Source organism: Peromyscus leucopus, unplaced genomic scaffold (genome assembly GCF_004664715.2).
Source record: "Peromyscus leucopus breed LL Stock unplaced genomic scaffold, UCI_PerLeu_2.1 scaffold_60, whole genome shotgun sequence".
NCBI classification, from domain to species: Eukaryota; Metazoa; Chordata; class Mammalia; order Rodentia; family Cricetidae; genus Peromyscus; species Peromyscus leucopus.
In genome coordinates this window covers 1-18419 of record NW_023505508.1, presented here as the reverse complement: position 1 = coordinate 18419, position 18419 = coordinate 1, and the positions used below count along the sequence as shown (strand labels likewise).

Genomic DNA, 18419 nt, shown 5'->3' with positions numbered 1-18419 from the left:
TGTTTTGGAATTCAAGCAATATGTGATTATTCAATATAAATATTAAAAGTCATTTACTTCTGGGTGAAGACATTTTTCAGCCCAAACTGAAAGAGAAAGAATGCTGAGTCAGTCTCATGCATAGTGAGAACTACAGAAGTAACTTTATGAAGGCTTTGGATGGCAGTGAGTTCTCATTCCCTTCTTTCTAAATAAACACCTATTAGTTTACTGGTTAAGACAGCAGCTGGCAGAAAGAAACTGGAACATTCCAAAAGAAATCTATAGATTCAATGTAATCTCCATCAAAATCCCAACATAATTAGAGAAACTGAAAAAAAATAACCACAACAGCATAAAAAGACTTTTCTTTTTTTCTTTCTTTTTTTTAAATAGCATTTTATTTTATAATTAACTTAATTTCACATATCAGCCTCGGATTCACCTGTCCTCCCTCCTCTTACCCCCCAGCCCTCTCCCCCAATCAACTCCCCACTCCCACCTCCCCCAAGACAAGGTCTCCCCTGGGGAGTCAGCCCAGCTTGGCAGACTCAGTCGAGGCAGGTCCAGTCCCCTCCTCCCTACACCAAGGCTGAGCAAAGTGTCCCCGGGCTCCAAAAAGCCAGCTCATGCACCAAGGATAGGTTCTGGCTCCACTGCCTGGGGGCCTCCCGAACAGTTCAAGCTAATCAACTGTCTCACTTAACCAGAGGGCCTGGCCCAGTTCCATTGGGGGCTCCTCAGCCATTGGTTCACAGTTCATGCGCTTCCAATAGTTTGGCTATTTGTCCCTGTGCTTCCTCAAACCATGGTCTCAATATCTCTTGCTCATATAATCCTTCTTCTCTCTTGCCGGTTGGTCTCCCTGAGCTCCACCTGGGGCTCGGCCATGGACCTCTGCATCTGCTTCCATCAGACACTGGATGAGAGTTCTATCATGACAGCCAGGGTGTTTGGCCATCTGATCACCAGAGCAGGTCAGCTCAGGCACTCTCTCAACCATTGCCAGTAGTCTACAGTGGAGGTATCTTTGTGGATTTCTGGGGACCTCTCTAGCACTCTGCTTCTTCCTATTCCCCTGGGGTCTTCATTCATCATGGTCTCTTTTTCCTTGTTCTCCTACTCTGCTCCTGATCCAGCTGGGACCTCCCTCTCCCCTAAGCTCTCTTTCCCCCAACCCTAGCCCTTCTTTACCTCCTTCTCTCAGTTTGCTCATGTAGATCTCATCTATTTCTCTGTCATTGGGTGATCCCTGTGTCTTTCTTAGGGTCCTCTTTACTAGGTAGCCTCCCTGGAGTTGTGAGTTGCAGTCTGGTTATTCTTTGCTTTACATCTAGTATCCATTTATGAGTGAGTACATACCATGTATGTCTTTCTGAGTCTGGGTTACCTCACTCAGGATGATTTTTTCTAATTCCATCTATTTGCCTGCAAATTTCATGATGTCATTGTTTTTCTCTGCTGAGTAGTACTCCATTGTGTTTATGTACCACATTTTGTTTATCCATTCTTCAGTTGAAGGGCATCTAGGTTGTTTCCAGGTTCTGGCTATTACAAATAATGCTGCTATGAACATAACTGAGCATGTGTCCTTGTGGTATAATTGAGCACTCCTTGGGTATATGTCCAAGAGTGGTTGGTATAGCTGGGTCTTAAGGGAGGTTGATTCCCAATTTTCTAAGAAAGCACCACATTGATTTCCAAAGAGCTTGTACAAGTTTGCATCCCCACCAGCAGTGTAGAAGTGTTCCCCTTGCTCCACATCTTCTCCAACATAAGGTGTCTTCAGTGTTTTTGATCATAGCCATTCTGACATGTGTAAGGTAGTATCTCAGAGTCATTTTGATTTGCATTTCCCTTATGACTAAGGATGTTGAGCAATTCCTTAAATGTCTTTCAGCCATTTGAGCTTCTTCTGTTGAGAATTCTCTGTTTAGCTCTATAGCCCATTTTTTAATTGGACTGTTGGGTATTTTGATGTCTAATTTCTTGAGTTCTTTATATGTTCTGGATATCAACCCTCTGTCAGATGTGGGGTTGGTGAAGATCTTTTCTCATTCTGTAGGCTGTCATTTTGTCTTATTGACCGTGTCCTTTGCACTACAAAAGCTTCTCAGTTTTAAGAGGTCCCATTGATTAATTGTTGCTCTCAGTGTCTGTGCTACTGGTGTTATATTTAGGAAGTGATCTCCGGTGTCAATTCATTCAAGACTACTTCCTACTTTCTCTTTTATCAGGTTCAAAGTAACTGCATTTACGTTGAGGTCTTTGATTCACTTGGACTTAAGTTTTGTGCACGGTGACAGATATGGATCTATTTGCAGTCTTCTACATGTTGACATCCAGTTATGCCAGCACCATTTATTGAAGATGCTTTTCCCCCCATTGTATAGTTTTGGCTTCTTTGTCGAAAATCAGGTGTTCATAGGTGTTTGGATTAATGTCAGGGTCTTCAGTTCAGTTCCATTGGTCCACATGTCAGTTTTTATGCCAGTACCAAGCTGTTTTTATTACTGTAGCTCTATAGTAGAGCTTGAAGTCAGGGATGGTGATGCCTCCAGAGGTTGTTTTATTGTATAGGATTCTTTTGGCTATCCTGAGTGTTTTGTTTTTCCATATGAAATTGAGTATTGTTCTTTCCAGGTCTGTGAAGAATTGTGTTGGGATTTTGATGGGATTGCATTGAATCTGTACATAGCTTTTGGTAAGATTGCCATTTTTACTATGTTAATCCTGCCTATCCATGAGCATGGGAGATCTTTCCATTTTCTGACATTTTCTTCAATTTCTTTTTTCAGGGACTTAAAGTTCTTGTCATATAGGTCCTTCACTAGCTTAGTTAGAGTTACCCCAAGTTATTTTATATCATTGTAAAGTTTTGTGGGATGGTCTGTATGTCAAATGTGTTGCTCCGATTGGTCAATAAATAAAACACTGATTGGCCAGTGGCCAGGCAGGAAGTATAGGTGGGACTAACAGAGAGGAGAATTGAGAAAACAGGAAGGTGGAGAGAGACACTGCCAGCCATGACGAGCAGCATGTGAAGATGCCGGTAAGCCACAAGCCACGTGGCAAGGCATAGACTTATAGAAATGGATTAATTTAAGATGTAAGAACTAGATAGCTAGAAGCCTGAGCCATTAGGCCAAACAGTTTAAATAATATAAGCATCTGTGTGCTTATTTTATAAGTGGGCTGTCAGACTGCCTGGGTTTGGTGGGACCCAGAGAGAAAACTCTCCAGCTACAGTAAAGGGTGATGTATCTCTGATTTCTTTCTCAGCCTGTTTGTCATTTGTATATAGAGGGCTACTGATTTTTTTGAGTTAATCTTGCATCCTGTTACATTGCTGAAGGTGTTTATAAGCTGTATGAGTTCCTTGGTTGAATTTTTGGGGTCACTTATGTATACTATCATGCCATCTGTGAATAGCAAAAGCTTGACCTCTTCCTTTCCAATTTGTATCCCCTTGATCTCCTTATGTTGTCTTATTGCTCTGGCTAGAACTTCAAGTACTATATTGAATAAGTGGGGAGAGCAGACAGCTTTGTCTTGTTCCTGCTTTCAGTGGAATCACTTTGAGTGGAATTACTTTGGTTGGCTGTTGGCTTGCTATAAATTGCCTTTATTATGTTTAGGTATGTTCCCTGTATTCCTGATCACTCCAAGACCTTTATCATGAAGGGGTGTTGGATTTTGTCAAAGGCCCTTTCAGCATCTAGTGAGATGATCATGTGGTTTTTTTCTTTCACTTTGTCTATATGGTGTATTACATTGACAGACTTTCATATGTTGAACCACCCTTGCATCCCTGGGATGAAGCCTACTTGATCATGGTGGATAATTGTTGTGACATGTTCTTGGAGTCTGTTTGCCAATATTTTATTGAGTATTTTTTTTGCATTAATGTTCATGAGGGAGAATGGTAGGTAGTTCTTTTTCTTTGCTGCATCTTTGTTTGACTTGGGAATCAGGGTAATTGTAGCCTCATAGAAGGAGTTTGGTAACGTTCCTTCTGTTTCTATTGTGTGGAACAATTTAAAGAGTATTGGTATTATCTCTTCTTTGAAGATCTGGTAGAATTCTGTACTGAAACCATCTGGTCCTGGGCTTTTTTTGGTTGGGAGACTTTTAATGACTGTTTCTATTTCCTTAGGGGTTATTTGTCTATTTAAATATTTTATCTGGTCTTGATTTAACTTAGGTATGTGGTACCTATTCAGAAAATTATCCATTTCTTTTAGATTTTCCAGTTTTGTGGAGTACAGATTTTTGAAGTATGACCTGATGATTCTCTGGATTTCCTCAATGTTAATTGTTATGTCTCCCTTTTCATTTCTGATTTTGTTAATTTGGATGCTCTCTCTCTGTCTTTTGGTTAATTTGGATAAGGGATTGTCTATCTTGTTGGTTTCCTCAAAGAACAAACTCTTTGTTTCATTGATTCTTTGTATTGTTCTCTTTGTTTCTATTTTATTGATTTCAGCTCTTAATTTGATAATTTCCTGGTGTCTATTCCTCTTGGATGACTTTGCTTCTTCTTGTTCTAGGGCTTTCAGGTATGTTGTTAAGTCACTAGTGTGAGATTTCTCCAACTTCTTTATGTGGCATTTAGTGCTATGAATTTCCCTTTTAGCACTGCTTTCATAGTGTCCCATAAGTTTGGGTATGTGGTATATTCTTTTCATTGATCTCTAGGAAGTCTTTAATTCTTTCTTTATTTCTTCCTTGACCTGTTGGTGATTCAGTTGAGCATTTTTAAATTTCCATGAGATTGTAGGCTTTCTGCAATTTTTGTTGTTGTTGAAATCTAACTTTAAACTATGGTGGTCTGATAGACCACAGGGGGTTATTCCAATTTTTTTTGTATCTGTTGAGATTTGCTTTGTGGCCAAGTATGTAGTCAATTTTAGAGAAGGTCCATGGGGTGCTGAGAAGAAGAAGATATATTCTTTTTTGTTAGGATGGAATGTTCTGTAGATATTGATTAAACCATTTGAGTCATAACATCAGTAAAGTCCCTTATTTCTCTGTTAAGTTTTGATTTTGTAGATCTGTCCAATGGTGAGAGTGAGGTGTTGAAGTCTCCCAATATTAATGTGTGGGGTTTTATGTGTGATTTAAGCTTTTGGTCCTGAAAAGATACAAAGAGGGGATTCTATTAATTATTTAGGATATAAAATAGAGCTACAAAAAATTAGACCCCAAAAGGTTCAAATTAGGAGAGATAGACTACAGACTCTTAATGACTTTCAAAGATTATTTGGAGATATTGCTCATCTATGAACTATTGTTGGGGTAAAAAATGATGAACTGACTAATTTGTTCAAAACCTTAGAAGGTGACAAGGACTTAAATAGTCCAAGAGAATTATCACCTGAAGCTGAGAAAGAATTGGCCTTGGTAGAAAAGAAAGTACATGAAGGGCATGTGGATCATATTGATCCAAAGCTGGATTGCATTTTGGTTATTTCACCTACTAGGCATTCTCCTACTGGAATTTTTATGCAGAGGGAAGATATTATATTGGAATGGATATTTTTACCAAATAAATGAAATAAAAAATTAAAAACTTATGTGGAAAAAAATCTCTGACTTGACTTGGACAGGAAAATTGAGACTTCATCAATTAGCAGGAATAGACCCAGCAGAAATTGTCATACTTTTAACTAAGGAGGACATTGAAAAATTATGGACAGAAAGTGAACCTTGGCAAAGAGCTTGCAGTAATTTCTTGGGAGAAATTAACAGCAAATATCCCAAAAGCGATAGAATTGATCTTATAAAGAGAGCTGATTGGATCTTGCCTTGAATTGTATGGCAAAAACCCATATCTGGAGTTCGTACATTTTATACAGATGCCAACAAAGAAGGAAAGGCAGGTTACAAATCAGAAAATTTAAGTAAAGTGGTTCAAAGTCCGTATAATTCAGTTCAAAAATCAGAATTGTATGCTATTCTGTTGGTATTAATGGATTTTTCAGAACCTCTCAACATAGTAACTGACTCTCAGTATGCTGAAAGAGTGGTATTACATATTGAGACTGCAGAATTTATCCCTGATGCTTCAGAATTAACTTCACTATTTATTCAATTACAAGATACAATCAGGAAAAGGAGTCATCCTTTATATATAACTCACATTCGATCCCATACTGGTCTGCCAGGCCCTCTAGCATAAGGCAGTGATGAGATTGATAAATTATTGATAGGAAATGTGCTGGTGGCCCCAGAATTTTATAAAAAAAATCATGTCAATAGTAAAGGTTTAAAAAAGGATTTTTCCATAACCTGGCAACAAGCCAAAGAAATAGTAAAGAAATGTCCTACTTGTTCCTTCCACAATCAAACACCATTATCAGCAGGATGTAACCCAAGGGTACTCAGAGGAATGAAATCTGGCAGATGGCTGTGTTTCACTTTGCAGAATTTGGAAAATTGAAATATGTACACCACACCATCGATACTTATTGAGGATTTCAATGGGTAACTGCTTTGAGTTCTGAAAAAGCTGATTCTGTAATCACTCATTTGCTAGAAGTTATGGCCATCATGGGTATACCTGTACAAATCAAAACTGACAATGCTCCATCATATGTCTCTGTTAAAATGAAACAGTTTTTTGCTTATTACAATATAAAGCATATTACAGGTATACCACATAATCCTACAGGTCAAGCAGTTATAGAAAGATCAAACAGAACTTTAAAGGATATGCTAAATAGACAGAAAGGTGCTGTGGGATGTTAATGTATGTCCTGTGGGAGCCCTTCTTGGGTTCCTTGTGGCGTTACCCAGCAGGTCCATATAGAGGATGATTAGGACCATGGGCCTGAGTGCAGGTGTTTGAGATGGTCTGCACTTGGCTGTGCTGGGGGATGGTCTGTATGTCAAGTTGTTCTGATTGGTCAATAAATAAAACCTGATCGGCTGTGGCTAGGCAGGAAGGATAGGCGGGACTAACAGAGAGGAGAAATAAAAGGACAGGAAGGCAGAAGGACTGGCTGCAGCCGCCGCCATGACCAGAGACACTGCAGCTGCCGCCATGACCAGCAGCATGTGAAGACGCCGATAAGCCACCAGCCACAGGGCGAGGTATAGAGTAGTAATAAGCTTGTAAGAAGTAAAGATACTAGTTGTGTATAAGAAGTAGAAATGCGTTAATTTAAGATATAAGAATAGTTAACAAGAAGCCTGCCACGGCCATACAGTTTGTAAGCAATATAAGTCTCTGTGTTTACTTGGTTGGGTCTGAGCGGCTGTGGGACTGGCGGGTGACAGAGATTTGTCCTGACTGTGGGCAAGGCAGAAAAACTCAAGCTACAAATGGCGCCCAACATGGGGCAAGAGTTTCTACCTAAAACCTGAGAAAAGATTCTAAAACGGAACTAAAAACAGCTTCCTAATTGTCTCTTTCAAATGAGCAGCAGCTGCCGGTTTGAGTTACTGGCGGGTTCCTTGCATGTGTGCTTGACCTGCAGTATGATGGGAATGAGGCCTCTGCAAGTGGCACATTAAGCTGCGTGGTGGATTTAGCCTTTGCTAGTACAAAACAAAAAAGGTTTCTGGGCTACACGCTGCTTGGATAAAAGCATAGACTCATGATAGCTCCCAGAGCTGGCGGTAAACGTACCACCGCCATGTTGGGAAGCTGAGGTGGGCGGAGCCAGCAGCCATAGCGCTGTTTCAGTCTTACAAATGCTGCAGTTTAAAGCAATAGATTCACAATAAGACAGATTCAGATGGAACAAGACTTTAAATGCTTTACAATGTGTGTAAAAATGTACATAGGCTTGGAAGAGAGAGGAAAAGGAACATAGACAGTTATATAAAGAAATAGAAAGTTTTAAAATAATAAAGTCTTTAAAGAGAAAGTAAAAGTAATATAAAAAATAAGCCATGTAAAGATGGATATCACACAGAGAGTCTGGATTATATTGTCTTTGGGATTTTTAACTGCAGAAAGACATTTGATTGTAAAGACTGCTCAGTCAAATCAATGTGTATATTTTAAAGGTATTTCAATTTTGAAATTTATGTCTAAGGATGTTTTGCTTTGGAAAGGAGACTCTGCTTTTGTTCCCACAAAAAGCCAGAGGCTATGGATTTGTTCCAGATTAAGATACATCAGGTTTGACCAGCCAAGACCACCTGAAAGGTCTCTGATGACACCATGGCCCAGATGATTCAACATCCAGAATTGTTTCAAGGCAACTGGCTCAGACGATACAGCCTCACGGACTACTCCATGATCCTTAAATATTCTTTGAGGAGAAATAAAAGAACAGGAAGGCAGGAGTCACTGCCAGCCACTGCCAGGACAAGCAGCATGAGAAGATGCTGGTAAGCCACGAGCCAAGTGGCAAGGTATAGATTTCTAGAAATGGGTTACTTTAAGATATAAGAACAGTTAGCAAAAAGCCTGCCACGGCCATACAGTTTGTAAGCAATATAAGTCTCTGTGTTTACTTGGTTGGGTCTGAGCGGCTGTGGGGCTGGCGGGTGAGAGAGATTTGTCCTGACTGTGGGCAAGGCAGGAAAACTCTAGCTACAGCTGTCAGCCAGTGGGAGAGTTGTTCCCTACCACCTGCAGCACATTCTATATTCCCCTGCAATTGTCTTCAATTTACACAACATGCATCTTGACTTCTAAGTGGTGTGGGCAATCACTGGTAAGGCCATTATAGGATTCACCATGTTTCTCCTGAGTGATGCCAACAGGGTTTCCGGTCCAAGTGGTCTTAGTCTTATTCAACTCTTCCCAATCATGTATTTCTCCCTGATCTTCTTGGTCTTGGTTTTCTTTTTATCTTTGCCACCATCATCCTCCTTATCTATTCCCACATCTTCAGCCTTATGCTTCTCCTCGTCATCCTTATCTTCCTTCTCTTTCTCCCCTTTCTCTTCCTCTGCCTCATCTTCACAGATCTTCTCTCCTTCCAACTAAATCACTAAATTTTTTTAAATACTTTTTTTAAGATTTATTTATTTATTATGTATAAAGAAGAGGGCGCCAAATCTCATTACAGATGGTTGTGAGCCACCATGTGGTTGCTGGGAATTGAACTCAGGACCTCTGGAAGAACAGTCAGTGATCTTAACCTCTGAGCCATCTCTCCAGCCCTAAATCACTAAATTTAATAAAAGGTGGGAAGAACTCAACACTAGGAAGCTGAAGGCCATGAGCCAACACAACAGTCTGCTCAAAGGCTGCCAAGCTCACACTCACACAGGGTGATGGGACAGCCCATGAACGATGAGTGTTTCTTCACAGCTTCCTTGACCCTCCTCTCTCTGCACTGTCAGGCCTTTGAGGAGAAGGATCACTTTGGTATCCTGGCCAATGGGCTCATCTATAGAGAGATGAATCATAAGATAGGAAAACATGGAATTAAAACTTCAATTAAAATACTCAACAAAGATGGAACAATCTAAAATACAATCCTCAAGACTTCTAACTTACTCCACTCGGAGAATTCTACCGATCACCACAATGTAGATAAGTCAATTCAGTGTGATCTGTACGAACTCTAAAGGATCCACAGCAACAGTCTCCGGAAGCATACTGCTCATCCACTGTGCCTTGGAATCACAACCACTTTCTCTGCCACTAGACAGACAGACAGAATAGAATCCAACACCAATCGTGAAGATGCCTGTAACAGCCCGCCAAAGGGTTTTAAAAGTTTAGATAGGGCCAGCAAGATGTTTCTTCACAAGGAAAACTACTTGCTGAGCAGTTACAACAATCAAGAGTTCAATCCCAGAACCTAACTGTCAGGGCGTCCTCTCGCCTTCACATGTACTGACTCTAAAATCTCAGCACACACCAGTCAAACAAGTTTTCAAAAGTCAACAGGCCAAACACAGTAATCAAAGGCCACACACCTGGACAGCCTTGATGAACACTTTGTGTAGACTTAGGAAGTATTGATGAGGTCAGCCTTGGTCAATCCCATGCCTGTGTTCAGCAAAGTCAGCACATGCTCCTTAGGGTTGGAGATTATGTCAATTTTCATCTCTTTCCCCCTGTCCTACTTGGAAGGGTCTCTCTGGCCCTCCTATGGAATTGTCCAATGTCTGTAAATACATATACACAGCCACATTATTCCACTTATCCAAACAGTCCCTTCCCTTGCAAACTTGTGCCAATTTGGGGGATCAACTGATGAGTTATTCCCCCCAATCACTCCCACTGCATGTCAGACTACACTTCTCCCACTCTTATACAGGTTTAACAAAACAGGACACCCACAGCCTCAGCCTTAGAAGGAAAATCTCCCCATTTGAATATAAAGTATTGATGATGAAGGAGGTCCCCACCTCCTCTTCTGCCATCCAAGAAAGAAAGGATCCTGTGTTAGCACAGACCACAGTAGTTTCAGATTTTAAAAGCTAAAAGTTCACCACTTTCAATTAAGTCCTTATTCAGAGGTACAGTTCACACTCCTTTAAAGTTTCAAGTGAGGAGAACTACCATCTTTAGAAAAGGCCTTGAAGCTACAGTGAGAAGGAAAATCGAGTGGAAAAACCCAAAAAAGATGGCTTCTTAACAAATGGAAAGTCTGAATGGTATGTTAGAGTTCAGCTAGGTGGGTCGGAACTTCAACCTCGGCTGATATACCTTGGAAAAAAATCCTGAATGAAAAAGAGTTAAGTAGATGCAGAACCTCATGGAACCCCTGTTTTTCCAAATGGAATATTCATTCATTAGAAATTTTTCTTTTGGGTGAAGAGCAGACTAACAGAAATAGCAGCCCTTTCTGTGTGCTGCCTCACATGGGAACGAGTCCCTTGAAAGAATGCGCTGTTCCATCCAGCAGGAGAACACTCCGGGGCACAGCAGTGGAGGTGTTCAAGAGGCAACTAAACCAGGATACAGCCTGTGAGGTAAAAGCTCCTCCACGACTGCTCATTTGGCACACTTGCATAAGTCTGAACACAAGTAAATGGTGGTCTCAGCCACACAAGGAGGGCAGGCCACCTTACACCCTCCCACTACCAAGCATCTAGCCCAAACAATCTGAGCTCTAAGTGGTGGGGGAAGAAGTGAGGGAGGAGGCCTTGAATCATCCTGCATCGGCCCCCTCTCAATTTTCACTCCTCCTCTACTGCGAGAGCCCAGAAGAGATCTGAAAAGGGAAAGCTCCATGGGTTCAAGCGGCCCTGCCAACCCGTGGACCGCTCCCCTAAACCAAGCACATTGGGAAAGGTGTCCAGGACAGGGCCAGACTCTGGGCTGAGCTGAGTCACCCACAGAGCGATGCGCAATCACGCAGATGCTCCGGATCCTGCAGTGGTGTATGAAAAAGGGTAAACACGGCAGCTGTCAGGGTTCGTGGCTCCCCCACGTGGCTGCCAATCGCTGGCCGGGCCGCCCCTCTCGCGCTGTGGGTCCAGCTGCCCCGGGAGACTGGCAGCAGCGGGCTCAAGCCAAGGTCAGCCATGAGGAGTTGCAGACTGTCCGGGCCTGCCTGTTGCGGTCTCCCCCCACCCCCGCCCCCGCAACATCCCGAGCTGCCAGTGGCGGGAAGCCTAGGCTTACCTTTGCAGGAAAGCGGGGTAGCAGGAGAGAGCGGGGCGCTTCCGGACAGATCCGCACAAGCAGGAGGTGCACCATGGTGACTGCAGAGAGCCCTCCTTCGTGTAGCTGGCCCTACCTTTATAAGGCAAAGCACAGACCAACCCCTCCATCGGATCCCTCTGCCTTAAAGGAGTTGCGATGGAGGAACTGCCACTGCTCACTCCCTTGATGTCCTCGCGTCACGGCCGCACGTAGAGAAGGAGGCGGCTGGATTGGCAGAATCCCTGGCGGTTTCAGGCGGAAGGAGAAACGGCGGCAGGCACTGCCATCTCTTCCAGCAGTTTAGCCTTAGGACCTGGTGCCAAGGTAAGTGAGAACCCAGCCTCAGCCTTTTCCTGCACGGGGATGTTGGAGGACGGCTGGAGCTAGGGGGTCCTGCTGGACAATTTGGCGGAGTTCGTTCCAGGAGCTGAGTATGGCGTTTTGGGGGGAGGTGAATGTGACAGTGAAGACTCAGAGCTTCTTCCATTTCCAATCTTTTGAAATTGAAAGAGGCAGACGTGTAACTCGGTTAGCAGGGTGCTTGCCAAGCATTCTCAGTGTTCTGCCCCGTTTAGGACCCCCAAAGAGACCACCGGAGGCTGAGGATGTCCAGAATGAACAGCAAGGTTTACTTTTCAGCATGCAGTACAAGCTAGCAGGGTTAGCAGGGACTCTCCTCTGCAGTGCCTGCAGGAAGGAGAGAGTTCCTCTTTCTTGAGGAGGTTAGCTCCTAGAGGCAAAAACCAAAATTCTTCAGAGAGGAGGGGGTTAGTACAGGTCCATCCTTGATTGGTCCAGTTTTCCTGAGCCTAGACTTTATCTTATTTTAGTTTGTCTGTTTGCTCTGTCAGGAGTTTTACGGCCCATCACCGAAGTCTGGTCATGTTATCAGGGGAGGGGGAGTCTCGTGGTTAGTCACCACCAGCCATCCTGACTTTGTACTTTTAAAACTAATGACTTCACCCTGTGTGAGAATGGGGAACTGACTCGGTTCTGGTTATTTTAAGATATCCCTTCCCTCAGCTCTCCCGGCCTTAGGGGGAACTGGGGTGGGGGTCTCTCACTCAGAGCCCTGGATTTGATCCCTCTGTTCAGGACATGGTGGGAATGGTGGGACATTCCTGCGAGGAGAGGGAAGGGGCAGCACTTCAGGGTCATAGGAAATGCGAGGTCAGCTTGGGCTACATCTTGTCTCAAAAAAAAAAAAAAAAAAAAAAAAGTGAGCAGAGAAGAAAAAGATTGGCTGTTTGAGATCTGGACGACACTCTGGTTGTCTTGGCTCCAGGCCTGTCCCTTCTCTTTCCCCTCTTTTTTTTTTTCTTTTTCCTGGAGCTGAGGATCGAACCCAGGGCCTTGCGCTTAGGCAAGCGCTCTACCACTGAGCTAAATCCCCAACCCCCAGCCTGTCCCTTCTCTGTGGGCCTAGCAGGGTTCACTGGAGCCCATTTGAGGCTGAAGGGTTCCTTCCTCCTCTTATACCCAGGCCCACAGTAGGGCCATGTTCAATCGCTAGGCCCTGGCTGCCAGCCTTCTGGCCTCTCCAGGAGGTTAAGACTTGGGAGGACACAGAAAGCTGTGGAGGGAAAAAGTTTATTTAATCAGAGAGGCCCTGAAGGCACCTGATTTCTGTAAGCATTTAAAAAAGCAGTAAAAATGACTAGGACTGGGTCATAAGTTTTAGGCCCTCAGGCAATTCCTGGTCTAGCAGAGAGGAGAAGGGGAAGTCTGTTTTCTGGGATGCTGCTTATATATCCCCTGTGGGAGTTGTCTTGAGCCTCTCTGCGGGATGTGGGGAGCTGTGTTTGGTGGGCTTTGAAGGGGTGGATTTAGGGAAAGAGAAGGGGAAGGGATCCGAGGTGGATCTTCCACCAGACTCCTCCTAAACACTGGGGACATGGAGAACAGGCATAAAAGAAAGGAGGGAGCAGGAACATCATCAGATCACAAGATCACATGATCCGCCAGACAGGCCTGCCACCTCCATCCCATCCTTGAGCTAGGCAGATAGACAGCCTCGGAGCTTCTTGTGCTTGGCTTAAGCAGGGATCAGTCAGAGCGGTCAGTGGGAACCAGTGCCCCCTTGCCATTCGGACCCCTCAATCCCAAGTCCATCTGCAGAGGCTCCCTGGGCCTGGATATCTCTGCTTGGATCAGGCCAGAAGAATGCAGAAATCAGCTAGAAGAGCAAACCTCTTGACTTCTCCTTATCTCAGAGAAGTAAATGAGCAGGAAACAGGCCATGCAGTCCTTCTGTCTCCATGTGGTCCCACAACTGCCCTTAAGAAGAAGAATACGGCTCCCAGATCCAGGCCCAGAAACAGAAAGGCCACGATGATTCCCACCATCCCCAACTTAGCTTTTTGACTTTTCTCAAACAAGGAAGGGACAGTGGCATTAGGAGAACCAAGGCCAGGCCTACCCCTGCATACCATTTAAATTCCTGACCCCAGCCCACCTGTTGGGGGTGTATGTCTTGGGGCAATCCCCCACCCTGCTCAGTCCCCTCCTACAACTCACCATGCGCACACTAGGAAGTCCTTTCTCCTAGTGCCCCTCACATCCTCCTGGTCTAGGCATTCTGCCCCTACTAGTTCCTTGCAGATTGAAGATGAAGTTCTCCCCTATTGCTGTCTCCCCCTCTACTGAGGGACACTCCTGGGACTCTTAATTAAATGCTGCCTGATGGCATCAGATCTCTTCATGGCCCAACTACTTGGATCCAATACTCAAGCAGACACTGGCAAGGCAGCCACTGGAGAAGACAAGGGCGACCAGGAAGATGATGAACCAGGTGTCATGTTTTAAGACCTAAAACAGGTAGTAGGACTGTCCCATGTTGCCTAGCAACAGCAGAGGAGCAAGTACAAGCCTGGCAACCAGCAAACTTGGCAGCCAGATGCTGTCCCTATCAGGCTGTAAGGAACAGGCATTGCTTTAGGCCTGGTTGTCCTCATATTTACTCAGGACCCCTGAAGACTTGGAGAAAAGTAAAAAACTAGTCCTGGTTACCTTTTGGGATGCTAATTGCCAAGGGCATAGTGGTGGTGCCTATGAGATACTGAACTAACTTCATTTTCTTCCTTCCTTCCTTCCTTCCTTCCTTCCTTCCTTCCTTCCTTCCTCCCTCCCTCCCTCCCTCCCTCCCTCCATCCCTCCCTCTCTCTCTCTTTTTCTTTCTTTCTGATGAAGTTTCATGTGTTCTAGGTTGGCCTCAAGTTCACTATGTAACCAAGAATGACCTCTTTCTTCTTCTTCTTCTTCTTCTTCTTCTTCTTCTTCTTCTTCTTCTTCTTCTTCTTCTTCTCTCTCCTCTTCCTCCTCCTCTCCTCCTCCTCCTCCTCCTCCTCCTCCTCTCTTCTTCTTCTTCTTCTTTCTCCTCCTGACAGGTTCTAGGCAATACATTACTGCACTCAGGCCCATGGTCTGCACTTGGCTGTGCTGGGGGATGGTCTGTATGGCAAATGTGTTGCTCTGATTGATCAATAAATAAAACCTGATTGGCCGTGGCTAGGCAGGAAGTATAGGCGGGACTAACAGAGAGGAGAAATAAAAGAACAGGAAGGCAGAAGGACTCACAGCCAGCCGCCCACCAGGATAAGCAGCATGTGAAAATGCCGGTAAGCCACGAGCCACGTGCCATGTGGCAAGGAATAGATTTGTGGAAATGGATTAATTTAAGATATAAGAACAGTTAGCAAAAAGCCTGTCACGGCCATACAGTTTGTCAGCAATATAAGTCTCTGTGTTCACTTGGTTGGGTCTGAGCGGCTGTGGGACTTGCAGGTGACAAAGATTTGTCCTGACTATGGGCAAGGCAGGAAAACTCTAGCTACACATTACTGGCTTCTTTCACAAAGATAGATACTCTTGGCTCAGAGATAATGCCCAAGACTTAGGGTCTAGGGAATGTGTGTGACTGAGGTAATCATAATGACTGTATGGTCAGGATTGGTCTGGCCCTAAGATAACATAGAAGTCACTTAGGCTCTCATAAAGTACAAGTGACAACACTCATAAGGATGGGTTTATGGCCTATGCTAAGCAATGCTCAAGATTTAGGGGAAAAGGGTCTGGGATAAGTAAAACATAAATTCTGGAAGATGTGGGCAGAGCCTGGCCCAGCAGACAGCAAAGGATTACCAGGTTGTAAGCTACATTTTTCCCAAGCATTTCTGAAGAACAGCCAAATATCTTCTCCCTTTGGAAGGTCAGCTGTGTGTTTAAGTTTTCCCGCTTCTCCTATGCTTATCTGTGTACACAGGCCTCTCTGCCTGCTACAATGACCTGTTGCTTCACAAGTTTCTTCACTTAAACTTCCTCCATGAATTTTAGAAGCCTGGGATGGTTGACAGTTACTTTATTTTACCACTCTAAGTATAACTTCCCATGATGTTCTTCTCTCTTTTGGAATGTTGACAAGAACCAGAATCATTTGAACGTTTGGGTCTTTCCCTGTGGTATGACATTGTCCACATCACAAATGACACAGTTATATTATTTGTAGGTTTGTGCTTTTTACACCTTGACGTGAAATGTGAACAAGAGTTCCAGTCTTTGTTCCAGAGACAGAAACCCAGAGAAGATCAACAAGGAGAATGGCAGTGTCTCCTGTAAATGAGCAGCAGGTCAGTGTTGTGTCCATATTTCCTTGAAAATTATTTTGAGATTGAAATCATGAAGGCTTTAGTACTCTGCCTTGGACAATGTCATCAGATGTGTTTATTTCCTATGACTTTTTTTTTTTTCTTCTCTGATTATCAAAATTGTCTTTAAATCATGTCACCTACATGGCACAGCCTTGTCCTACTTTATATTCTCTCCATTATTATTGTGAGGAGAAATAGTTTTCATGGACTTCAGACCTGCAATTGTGAAAGAGATTCCACTGTGAATTAATGAATTCCCCCCAGGTGCCTGCCTTGAGGAGATTTCTACCAGGGTACAGAACAGAAGCTAAGGATTCTAATCTGAGAGACATAAAGTAAATGTAAGCACACTGTTTTTTTTTTTTTTTTGACTATTCACTTTATTCTTCTAAGTAAATTCTGTCTACACAGTTTCTTTTCTGTTCTCACACCTAGCTTCTCTCAGTCCCTCCTGCTCAGTCCCTTCTGCTGTTCTTTCATATCTATCTAGTTCTTTCCATCTCCATCCTCATCTTTGTCTCAATCAATTCTTCTTGTGCTCTGCTTATACACAAGCAGTAATTCTTTGGCAAAGCAACACGAGGCTTGAAGCTTTCAGGGTTGCAGAGAGGTGATAAGGATCCACACATAAAGCAATAATGGAAGCAGATGCAGAGATCCACAGTCATGCACTGGGCCAAGTTCCAGGAGTCCAGTTGAAGAGAGAGTGGAGAGACTATATGAGCAAGGGGGTGTCAAGATCATGACTGGAAAAACCACAGAGACAGCTGGCCGGAGCCTGTGGGAGCTCACAAACTCTGAATGGGCATCTAGGAAGCTGGCATGGGACCGATTTTGGCATCTGGGTGACAGTTATGTAGCTTGGTCCTTTGTGGGGTCCCTAGCAGTGGGACCAGGACCTGTCCCTGATGCATGAGCTGGCTCTTTGGAATCTATTCCCTATGGTGGGATGCTTTGTTCAGCCTTGATGCTGGAGGAGGAGCCTGGTCCTGCTGCAACTTGATATGCCATGTTCTGTTGATTCCCAAGAGAGACCTTACCCCACCTGAATGGAGATGGAGGAGCAGTGGAAGTAGACTAGAAGGGAAGAGGGAGGGGGGGAGGAGAAACTGTGGTTGGTATGTAAAATAAAATAAAGGGAAAAAAGAGCTAAACAGAGAATAGCTGGGCAAGAGAAGAATAGATAGGGCTGCCAGAGAGAATAAATAGGAAGAGAAGAGAAGAGGGAGGAATAAGAAAGGAGAATGAGAGGAGGATGCCAGGGCCAGCTACCTAGCTACACAACCAGCCATGGAGTAAGAAGGAAAGAAAGGAATATAGAATAGAGAAACAGAGAAAGAAAGAAAGAAAGAAAGAAAGAAAGAAAGAAAGAAAGAAAGAAAGAAAGAAAGAAAGAAAGAAAGAAAGAAAGAAAGAAAGAAAGGTTCTCTTGACATTCAGGGATCTGGATGTAGACTTATCCCAGGAGGAGTGGGAATGTCTGGATTCTGCTTGGAGGGCTTTGTACATGGATGTGATGTTGGAGAATTACAGAAATCTAGTCTTTGTGGGTAAGAATGCTCTTGTAGAATTCTTAACTCTTTCTTTGTATTTACCTACTATTTACATGTGATTTTAACTAAAGTCCCTGGACATCCTAGTGACTACCAGAAATGCAGGAAATTCTGGTAATAAACATAACGTTTACAGTGTTTCTTTGACATTCTTCTGTGTTCTCTGAAAGAGCAACTAATGCTATATCATGTGTGGTCTCTCCAGGCCCCCTAGTTTGTTTTTAATGAAAACTTCAAAGTTCAAAGAATACTGAATATTCAAAGCTTGGAAATGCACTGAAGTACTCTTAGTAATTGGAATATTTTGTTTTACTACTGAATTAAACTATTCACATGCTTATGATTTGAGATAATGAAGAAGTTTTAAAATAAAGATTTTTGAGGTGATCATGCTTTTTTCATTGATATTTAATCCTCTCAAACATGGTCCAGTTTGGGGCCCCTCAGCCTTTGGTTCATAGTTCATGTGTTTCCATTCGTTTGGTTATTTGTCCCTGTGCTTTATCCAACCTTGGTTTCAACAATTCTCACTCATATAAATCCTTCTCTTTCTTGCTGTGAACATAGTTGAGCAAGTGTCCTTGTAGTATGGTTGATCACCTTTTGGGTATATGACCAGTACTGGTATTGCTGGGTCTTGAGGTAGATTATTTCCCAATTTTCTGAGAAACTGCT

The 18419-nt window shown here is 43.4% G+C and overlaps 1 long non-coding RNA gene across 1 annotated transcript; it reads left to right on the top strand.

Moving 5' to 3' along the window:
• Positions 1-11367: 11367 nt before the first annotated feature.
• Positions 11368-17943, top strand: LOC114705392. The gene is made up of 3 exons (XR_005090677.1): positions 11368-11869; positions 16050-16532; positions 17615-17943. It is a non-coding gene; the product is annotated as an uncharacterized LOC114705392 (long non-coding RNA).
• The last annotated feature ends 476 nt before the right edge of the window (positions 17944-18419 follow it).